This window comes from Macrotis lagotis, chromosome 1 (genome assembly GCF_037893015.1).
Source record: "Macrotis lagotis isolate mMagLag1 chromosome 1, bilby.v1.9.chrom.fasta, whole genome shotgun sequence".
NCBI classification, from domain to species: domain Eukaryota; kingdom Metazoa; phylum Chordata; class Mammalia; order Peramelemorphia; family Peramelidae; genus Macrotis; species Macrotis lagotis.
The window spans coordinates 911,123,376-911,135,221 of record NC_133658.1 but is presented as its reverse complement, the minus strand read 5'-3'; positions in this window follow the sequence as shown (position 1 = coordinate 911,135,221).

The following is an 11,846-nucleotide window of genomic DNA, read 5'->3' as shown; positions in this document are numbered from 1 at the left end:
CAAGGAGTTAGGAACTGAGTATGGGAGGAGGGAGGGGACTTCCTCAAATGAAACTTCTGAAGAGCAATTCACCAAATGAAGACTAGGGGTGATATCTCCAGCATGAGAAGACAGAGTGATTAAAATGATTTTATTAAGACAGCTTAACAAATGGCAGACCTCAGAAGGTGGGAGAGAGAGAGGCAAGGAAATCCCAAAAGGCAAAATCTTGTATGCAGTTTGAAAGGCCTTGGTCCTGCTCTCTCATACCATTCATAGGCTGGGGTCACAACCTAATTGATACATTGGTCCCCATGCATTCTCCTGCCCTGCTTTTCACACTCATGAGCAAGAACAGCTAGATCTCCTTAAGCATTCACAAAGGAGAAGGTCAAGACCCACCTTAGAAAGGTGGGACACACTCATCTAATCTGAGTTTTTGATCAGATTGAGTCTTGTGATTTTAACTCCTGATCATGGGCAGAGCCCAGTCTTTATAATACAGCCTAACAATTCCTCCTTCACATTCTTATGGAATTTCAGCCACATATTCCTCACAGTTCCCCCTTTTCTTTTATAATAAGAATTTGGGTTTCATATTTTATTAGTGATGTCTTTCGTAAATCATAATCCTTTTTATTGAAATGACTAACAACTTTTTCCTTCTATCAAGATTTGTACTTCTTCATTATCATAGACAAGGACTGGCCCTATTTTCCAGCTTCGTGCAGGAGCACATGACAACTTTCTGATGTCTTTTACTATTTGCCTATTGTCATCTATCTACCTTTAGGCAGCAACTTGATAGATTCAGTTTACCACAAACTCCTTCTTCTCCAATCAACAGATTGTCTAATCAACCCTGTTGAAGGCTGCTTGAGTGAGTGAGTTTGGGGTGAGAAGCCAGTTATGGCCAAAAGACCTAAGCTCTCGTGACCCTTCCATGGAACTGTCATTTGATAAGACAACTGTGTCATTCATGGCCTCACTTGTTGATGACCCTGTTCCAGAACTTCTTCACCTGAGTTGCATCCATCTGGGTTACATCCTGCCCAAAACAAAGTTTACATCACTGTTTTTCTCCTGCATGCTAATTTTGTGGTTTTCTTCTATAGGAACTGTTTGATACTTTCAATAACCTGGCTCTGCTAGATGTCTTGCTAGCATTCCCCACCTGAGTGTATGAGTAATTCTTTTTCTGTCCTGATCTGAATGGACCTCCAGGTGGACAGGGGAACTCAACACAACTCTATGTTGAATAATTCTCTTTTTTACTTGAATAGCTTAGCCAGCCAGCAAGTCCAGAATGCTACCTGTCTAATTGGTAATTATTTCCATTAACCTTGGTGTCTTATTAGTCTATCAGGATATAAATTGGAGTTCCACAGCTGTAACTCCCATCCTATGTCCAGGGAGCAGGCCCATAAGTCTAAATAACAACACCCTGGCCAATCCTTGGCAGATGGGTATATGCAGTGGTAATCACAATTTTCTTCACCATAATGGATCCTGACAAGTGATCCAGGTACCATCATTACATCTCACATGAGTCTCAGTTCACCTAACACATTAAGTTGTACAGTCCAGAACATGTGTACCCTGCTTCTGGACATGTCCACAGACATTTGCTACTCCCCAAACTGGTATAAATAATACTCACCCTGAACTGACTCAGTCATATGCCTCTGGTGTTTCTCTCCTCTGGACCAGCATCCTAGGCCACAGTGTACCTCTGCCCAGGAAATGAGAATCTAGGCTGGACTCAGGGGAAATGGAACCCAAGGCCAATTCTCAAACTTCTGTGGACCATCACAGATAGCCACACCACAAGATTAGGCAATGACTCCTGTCAGCTAGATACTCCTCCCACTATTAATAATATCCTATTGTCTAAATCAAAGATAGGACTCAGGATAAAATCATGCTACCCAATAATCTTGATATCCTTTTCTCTCAATAGAGCACATCTTCGCCCTGCCTCTCCTCCTTTTCCATAAGGAGAGAAGCATAAGTAAGGGTGTCACACTTACAGAATCAAGGGGGAGTTACAAGTACAGACCCCCAAACTAAACAATGTACACACAGGTGAGAGGTGGCCGAGATGAACTGGTCCAGTATCTCTCCTCTCTTTTCTTCTCCCCTGGAAACATCCAGTATCCTTCTGCATCTTCTGAATTGGTTCCAAAAGGTCCACTTCAACTCTGGTAACTTGCTGAGAACTCCTCTTCTGCTAAAGAAACTGCTTAACATTTGACTCAGATCAAAACACATGTTTTCATCACAAGACAATGAGATTCTGGAGCTTATTGAAATTAGCATTTTTTCCTTACTCACTGTCGTATTGACATAAAATTCACTTTAACACAATAGACTTACATTAAGTGTTTTACTACATGAGTAAACTCCATTAAGAATTATCATATTAACTTAAGCTTGCTCTGATTACAATAATGACTCAAACATTCTTAACCAAAATGAATATTTCCCAAAATATTAGCAAATATATATACAAAAAATTTTTCTTTTTCCAGATGTACTTATCTGACTTTTATTCCTTTCCTTAAAATAGACTGAAACTTTAATTATCCTAATAATTTTCCATTCTTCCAACTTAAATATCCCCTCTAACATAAAAATTGAGGAAACTTAATTGCTATCTTTACATGTAGCCAATAGCAGATGTCAGTGTCAAGTACCTAACCTATCAGGTTATTAAATCCATTTCACCTAAAACATTTTCTCCTTTGCTGAGTTACTATAAAGATCCAGGGCATCAAATGAAAATTCCTTTATGGATATAATTATTGGATGTCAGTTTCTAGGCAGAGGACATGTGGATTGTTCAAATGTCTTAGACCAGATTTATTCATCCAGGTGAGAAATTATCCAAATGTCACTTTAGGGAACTCAAGTCAAAAGGGACCAGCCTCAGGCCATACTAAAAAGCTACCCCTTCAACTGTACATCCCTGTCATTTTACATCTTCTTTAACCCACTGGATTCCTTAACTCCAAGGACATGACACTGACCCAGTAACATTTCCTTTTTGCTAACCATTCTGGTATCTGACATAAAAAGAGAACATTGATTAGAAAGTCTCATCATCTAAAATGTTGTTTGACATAATTAGAACTTTGAGTCCAATTCATTAGATTCCAATCATAAGGAGTGACTAGGTGACACAGTAGATAGAGCACCGACCTGGAGTCAGGAGTACCTGAGTTAAAATCCAGCCTCAAACACTTAATAATTACCCAGCTGTGTAGCCCTGGGAAGCCACTTAACCCCATTGCCTTGTAAAAAAAAAAATAAAAAAATTCCAATTATAGTCTTAATGGGATCCCAATTAATGAATCCTATACCTAAAGCTCTGAGTGTCCTTCCTGGGTACTTGCTAAAATAAGGAATTCGAAGTATGTCTAGCACTACATGACTATCTCCTACCTCTTACTGGAGGCCTCTGATCTCCAGACCCACATCTCTTTATCTGAAATCATATCTCCTCTATCTCTATATAAAGATGGTGTATCAGATTCTCCTTGGCTAGAGAACCCCCCTTCTAGCCTATTTTATTTTACAACAAATAAATGCCTCTTTGGGCAAAGAGAATGTCTATCATCTCCTAAATTCTCACCTAACAATTAAGGTAATATTGTCATAGAAAAATATCCAATTATCTTGTGTTTCTCTTTCTCAAATTACATAGATGCTTTTGCATTAAAACAACCACATTTTTGGCAGATATACATATATATATATATATATATATATATATATATATATACACACATACATACATATATGTGTGTGTGTGTGTTTGTGTGTGTGTGTGTGTATTTTCCAAAATATTCCCAATTCACATAAATAGCTAGAAACCTCTATTCATAAACTTGTTTAGCTAGTAGCCATCCTTAGCATACAAATTATTTTTTCTTGCTTTTGCAAAGCAATTGTGGTTAAGTGACTTGCCCAATGTTCCACAGTCACATTTGAACTCAGGTCTTCCTGACTCCAGGGCCAATGCTCTATCCACAGCTCCACCTAACTGCCCCCTAACATACAAATTATTACTTTCAGAATTCTTTAAAACCATTAGAACAGTTTAGGTGACTTTAAATTTCCAACATGGTATTAATTCCAATATAACAAAACAGAAAAACATACAAATTAGTACATTATACAAAACAATCCTTCCATTATGCATGAAACCACAGATCTATATGAAAAGAGGTCATGATTTTTGATATTTCCAATCACATGATAATTCCAGGCTTTAACATTACAGAATTTAAATAGCTTATATGTTCATAAGGGATAACAAAATATTAAAAATAGAATTAATCTCTTTGCAGAAAATCACATAACTGATAACAGTTCATCTAGTTTGTTTCCCAACAGTTTAGTTTGATAAAATCTTTAGAGTACCTTGTACAGAGAATCTGGTACTCATATTTAAAAAACTCCATCCAAAATAAAAATGCAAGTGTTACCACTAGGTTTAACATTAAAACTAATTAGAGCTTTTTTCCAAATGAAATCAGTAAATATCCCCGATAACATAATTATATATTTTTCTTCTTAGCAACGCATACCACTTTTCTTTAACTCAGTGTTACAATAGTTTAAAATCCTAAACCACTTTAACAATGTAGATCATTTAATTCCTCTCATTCTGTACAAATTTTGTCAGAATGTAACAGTACTAATTCCTCTCTTTTAAAACCTTCAGAGTGATTCCCCAAACTCTATTTCAGAAAGGAGTCGACCTTAAAAATGGAGTGAGTCAGCACTTTTAAGTAATCTGGCCAGAGCAGAGACTTCATTAAAGGTGACTTCCTTTCAATAAATGTGTCTCCAATCTCTGATGTTATATTTTCTTCCTTTCTCAATCACAATTTTGGTGTGGTCTTTTTCCTTTAATTTTTAAGCACTGTAAGTCTTTTACCTCTCCACGCCCCCCCCCCCCCCATGGGTGGGGCCCTCCTCAGCTGAATTCAGTTTAGTGTTCAGGTCTTAACAAGATGGCAAATGGGATCTAGACCACCACCCACTTCCCTCAATCCAGGGAGAAATCATGGGGTCTTTCTCAGACAGTCATAAGAATAAGAAATCTTCCCTCCTATAACTTCTTAATCTTTCCCTTAAAAGTTCTTTCTCTCCTAAACTCTCCCCAAACCACAGAATATTTTCTTTAGGAGTCTCCCCCCACACACTTCTCTCTTTAACTCTACACACCAGCACAGCTACCTTGGGCTCAGTGAGAGAGGGGCTGAGCTCCAGAGCTCCAGAAGTCGGACTACTTCCTCCTCCCCCACCTTCTGAATCTCCTCTGTCCAACTCCCAATTGCCCCTGTTTAAAACTTAGATGGAGTCCCAAAGCCACAGAACACTTGCACAAGAAAGGTTACATATCTCCACCAAAACATTCAAATTCACTCATACATCAGACTGGAACCAATCAGCTTCATTTCTTCTGGCTTCCTTGGCTTCTGCCTACTGGCCACATGGTTCCCTTGCCCTCCAAGTCTGGAGGCAACCTTCCCCTAGGTGGACTTTAAGATTTGGGGGAAATGTCTGAAGAGGGACTCCAAATCTCCCTCTCTCTCTCTCTCTTTGGGGCACCCTAGCATCATCTGGTCTCTCCTTTGGGATAGATCTCCTGCTTGGGGGACTTATTCAGCCAGGGCAGTTCCGGCTACCACCCCCATCATCCTGGAGATCACCCCTTCCCATGGTCCTTACCTCCAGACATTTTAATCACTCTTTACTCCAAACCCCAGGCCAGTCTTCCCAGGAATCTCTGAGATATTTCCCCTGATGGAGACCACTAAGAATTCAAGCCATTTGCCTGCTATTTCCCTCTGTTCTTCAGGGAAAAATATCAAAGAAGAGATGTACATTATAATATCCTAGAACTAGCACCCAGATTGCTATAAATGGCTCATGAATACTTGGTCCAGAGTGATTAATTTTTTTTTATTAAGACATCTCAATAAATGGCACACCTCTCTCAAGATGGGAGAGGGGCCAGGAAGCCCAGAAATGTTAGGTCTTTTATGCACTTAGAAAGGCTTTGTTCCTACCCCTTTATGCCAATCATTGGCTGACCTCACAATCTAATACATTGGTCCTCATGTGTTTTCCCTTCCCTGCCTATTACTACCTCTTTGGAGAAGGACCAAGACCCTACATTAATTTAGAACTAGGTGGTGAAATCTGGTCTCAGTTTTTGATCAGGTGAGGCTAATTCTATTGTCTTGACTCACAAACCTGCCCATAGGCAACAGTACATGCAGACCCCAGTCTGTAATGTAAACTAACAATTCTTCCTTCACATTCTTGTGGGACCCAAGCACCCCAAAATTTCTCACAGAATCATCACACAATGATGCACAAATTAGTTGGACAGAAGTCTAAATAATTTGTTCAAGTTGAAAATGGAAAATTCTTCAGATTACCCTTGATGAAAAGAATTTCAATGCAAATTATTTTCATAGAGGAGAACAATTTATGAAATATCTTGTGCTTCTTTAATGAAAAAGGCAATTTTTCTTAGGTTTACTATCTAATATGGGATAAAACATCCATTTGTAGAAGAAGTCTTGAAGAAAAGATTCAGCTTACTTTAAGACAACTCAATTAATGTGAAGTGATAAATTATATAAACTTGGAATTAATTACTTATTTGGCTTGTTCATCTCATAACAGAACTCTTGTGAATCAAAGGAAAAGAATTTGGAAAATATGAATTAGTTCGATGTAAATTAGATATCATCTTTAAATAAAAATTTTGTGGTTTTCATAAAACACTTAGATCTTTAACAACCTCTATGCTTCCTTTGGGCATACCTACAGGTTAAAAACCATAATGTAAACCCTTAAACTGTAAAACTCATGAAAAATTTACTTTTCCTAACAGAAGTTTCTACTGGTGAAAGCAATCAAAAATAAAGTGATGACTCTATCAATGAAAAGTATGTATAATATTATTAAACTAAGATTAATGAAAGTAAAAAGAAAACACACTGACCTAGATAAAACCAACACATCACTGGCATGTTTTCAGTCAAAAACCTTGCATGTCAGGGATTCTAGTCCAAACAGAAATGATAGGACATCGCAGGTGTCTGGGATGACAATCCAGTGCTGAGCAGAACAAACCCAAAGCATCAGCTAGTTCACCCTAACACAACCTATAACTTCTCTTTTTCTCTGATTTCTGTAATTACAATGGGGGTTTGGGAGGGAAGTGTTTTTTTTTTTTTTTTTGCAAGAGGATTTCATATGTTGCCCCAATCTCCCAAGACAGACCCAGTGTAAGTATCCGACACTGATTATTAAAATAATTAAATAATCAATTTGAAGCTCCCCTTTCTTTTTCTTTGGAATCATGTGGGACCACTTGTTTGAAGGAAGTTTGTATGTTTCACTGGGGGGAAATGAGGCACTTATATGGTAATATAGGATGGCAAATAAATGGAAATAAATTGGAATTCAAAAAGAAAAAAGATTTAAAAATTAAGAGTTCTAATTAATTGCAGCATAAAAATTAATTATGGGGGCAGAGCCAAGATGGCGACAAGAAGGGATCCAGTCTTAGGAGCTCTCTGATAAAATTCATCAGCTAAGGATTCTAACTAAACTTTCGAGAGACAGAACCCACAAAGGGACCCAGTGAGGCAGTTCTCCTACTCAAGGTAACCTGGAAAAGAGCAGAAAGGCTCTGCTCCCCAGGGCCGGAGGGGTGGCCCGCCAGAGGGGTGGCCCACCAGAGCCAAAGAACTTCAGCCTCCCGGAGGCAGCCCCAGGGTGCTGGGAGCCTCAGCTCACAGAAGCGGGGGAGTCTCCTGGGGAGCACCTGCACAAAGTGGGGAAACAGCAGGGGACCTCTGCCAGAGCAAGCACATGGAGCCCAGCCCTCAGGACACACAGCCAGCAGCCTGGTCTTTCAGCAGCCTAGACCAAGAAACAGAAGCAGGTGGAGCCTGTAAGCAGGAGCCCCCAGGGCATGAGCCCATTGAGCTGAGGGAGGGGAATGAAGACAGAGAGAGACTACAGAGCTCTGTCCTCTGCCCCTGGAACAGGACTCTGGGGCTCTGACCACATTCAGATCCTGATCCCAGTCTAGGCCCCCCCATAGAACAGCAGCCCCCCCCCCCACCTCAGCCCTGTGGCAGAGGGGGGCATCATTCACAGACCAGGAGGGAGGACAGAATCTCACACACTGAGACCCTTGTGGGAGTGTCCCAAAAGCTCAGGAAGCACCCCCAAAAACAGGCTTAGGCTGGGAAAATGAACAAAGAAACAAGAGGAAGACTATTGAGAAATATTTTGCAAATGAGCCCAAGAAGGATCAAAATACTCAGTCTGAAGTTGAGGAAGCACAAGCTCCTGCATCTAAAGACTCCAAGAAAAACAGAAATTGGGCTCAGGCTATGATAGAGCTCAAAAAAGACTTTGAAAATCAAATGAGGGAGTTAGAAGAAAAACTGGGAAAAGAAAGGAGAGAGATGCAGGAAAAACATGAAAATGAAGTCAGCAGCTTAGTCAAGGAAATCCAAAAAAATGCTGAAGAAAATAGCATGCTAAAAACCAGCTTAGGTCAAATGGATAAAACAGTTCAAAAAGATATTGAGGAGAAGAATGCTTTAAAAAGCAAAATTGGCCAGATGGAAAAAGAGATAAAAAAACTCTCTGAGGAGAATAAATCCTTCAGACAAAGAATAGAATTCAGGGAGATTGATGAATTTACGAGAAATCAGGAATCAATACTTCAAAACCAAAAAATGAAAAGTTAGAAGAAAATGTGAAATATCTCATTGAAAAAACAACTGATATGGAAAACAGACTTAGGAAAGATAATTTAAAAATTATTGGAATACCTGAAAGTCATGATCAGGAAAAGAGCCTTGACATCATTTTCAAAGAATTACTACAGGAAAATTGCCCTGATATTCTAGAAGTAGAGGGCAAAATAGAAATGTAGAGGATCCACCAATCTCGCCAAGAAAGAGATCCAAAAAAAACAACCCCCAGGAATATTATAGCCAAGTTCCAGAACTCCCAAGTTAAAGAGAAAATATTACAAGCAGCCAGAAGGACACAGTTCAAATATCATGGAGCTGTAGTCAGGATCACACAGGACTTAGCAGCAGCTACATTGGAAGCTCATATGGCTTGGAATACAATATACCGGAAGGCAAAAGAGCTTAGAATGCAGCCAAGAATGAACTACCCAGCAAGGCTGAATGTCCTCTTCCAGGGAAAAAGATGGACTTTCAATGAACCAGGGGAATTTCAAAGGTTCCTTTTGGAATGGCCAGAGCTGAACAGAAGGTGTGATCTTCAGATACAGGACTCAGGTGAAGCATGGAGATTGGAGGAGAGGGGAGAAATATGAGGGACTTAATGAGGATGAACTGCATGTATAGAAAAATGATACTGATAATATTCATATGAACCATCTCAGTTAATAGAGCAGGTAGAGGGAGCTTTTATAGTTGAAGCACAGGAGAAAGCTGAATTGAAAGATAAAATATGGTGTAAAAATGGAGTCAATAGGAAAAAAAGGGAAATGGAATGGGAGAAAGAAAAAGGAGAGGGGGAATAGTCCAAGCTATTTCACATAATAAGATTTTTTTTTTATTACAATGAGCTATTGCAATGATATGGAAAGGGGGAGGCAAGGGGGAATGAGGGAACCTTTGCTCTCATCAGAGATGGCTAGCAGAGGAAACAGCAAATATACTCAATGGAGTATAGACAACTGGAGTAAGAAGGAGGGGGAAGCAGGGTTAAGGGGTGGGGATGTGAATAAAGGAGGAGAGGATGGACCATGGGGGTACAGTGGTCAGATGTAACACATTTTCTTTTTTTACTTCTTGCAAGGGGCTGGGATTGGAAGGCCTGCCCAGGACCATAGGGCCAGGTGGATTCTGGGCCTAAGCGGTGGTATGGGGGCTCAGGGCTTCTTGGCCCCAGTACTAGGGATCTGTCTGCTGCGCCACTCAGCAACCCTACAGCAGAGTCAGAGTGAAAGGAGAGAGAAAATAGAGTACATGGTAGTGGAGAAATAAGAAAGGAGGGAGTTGCAATCAGCAATGGCAACGTTGTAAAAAATGGAAGTAACTTTTGTGATGGACTTATCATAAAGAATGTGATCCACTCATGACAGAGTTGATGGTGTTGGAACAAAGACTGAAACTCATTTTTTGTTATTATTATTTGGGGGAGGGTGCAGGGCAAGTGGGGCTGGGTGGCCTGCCTGGGGCCACATAGCAGGGTGATCATTGGGTGTCTGGGGCCATATTTGGACCCAGGTGCTCCTGGCACAAGGGCCAATGCTCTGTCTGCCACCCAGCCATCCCTACTATTATTACTATTTTATTTTATTTTGGGTCTTTTCTTTCTTTCTTTTTTTTTGGTTTTTGCAGGGCAGTGGAGATCAGGTGGCTTGCATATCACACAGCTGGGTGATTGTTGGGTTCACGAGGCTGGATATGGACTTGGGTGCTCGTGGCTCCAGGGCTGGTGCCTCGTCCATTGTGCCACCTGGCCATACCTACAATTATTACTATTATTTTTTTATTTTAATTTTTTTCTCTCCCCTTTACTTTTTTTGCCCATGCAAGTCTATCTATATTCATAGGGGAGGAGGGGTCTTTTGTTTACTTGTAAACAAGAATATTTTATTAATGTAAAAAAAATTTGTACAAAATTAGAATAAAAAATAAATAAATAAGTAAATAAAGAAATGACAAGCAGGATGACTTCAGAAAAGCCTGAAAAGTCTTACATGAACTGATACTTAGTGAAGTGAACAGAACCAGGAGGACATTGTCACAGTAATAGTGTTCAGTGATGAATTGTGAATGACTTAGCTATTCTCAGCAATAAAATAATCCTAGATCTCCATAAAGGAAGAACCGATATTTATTAAATACAACTGAAACTTAATATTTCTTAAATTTTTTTCTTTTTTTAAATTCTTTTTTTCTTAAAATTCTTTCTTTCACTTGAATCTTCTTAAAAATGACTAATATGAAAAAAATTAATTATAACATTTTAAAAACAACAAATCTTATCGATCATATATAAATTAAAGTATTTTCAGAGTTGTCCCTTCTCTGGAATTTGAAAATACTTAGCTTTGCATTTTTCAGTTAGTATTCAAATTTCTTAAAATGTGACAATGAAATAGTTTCATGACTTACTTTACTGAAAGTAATTTATAATGAAGACCATGATAATTTAGCAAGGCAATAAGTTCCACTTTGAATATCTTATTTTGAACAAGAGGAATTCATTTTACAAGTAATATTCTCATAGTTTTTATTTTTGTTGTTTATAATTTTTTTAAGATTCATCTTTTAGCATTTTTAAGCACATTTATATCAACCATAAAGTTTGTAAAAAGATAGAAACCAAATGGGAAATATATTTAAGAACTTAGATTCTTTGAATGTGCAAGTGAAATATAGTTCACTAAGTCAAATATTTTCTTATATCTTTCTAAAATTGATAATATCAAACCAGCAAATTTGAGTTGATTTGAACTGGTATTTATGAAAGTTTTAAGAGGATATCCTAAATTACACTGATATCTATTCGATTAAAAAGCTGTAGGAAGAATTTGTATGAATCTGTAAGAGGCATGGAACCAAAGAAGGAGCACAAATAAAGAAGAGGCATCTTCAAAGTCACCCTGAGGATGTGATCAATTCAAAAATATTGCAGAGAATTGTTATAGAGAACCAGTCAACTAAGTGGGCACCTGGAATTCAAGATTAAATATGTTCATTAATTGGATATTGGGAGTGAGTTACTGGACAAAAGAAGAATTAATGTTAATGTTGTTAATTATTGTG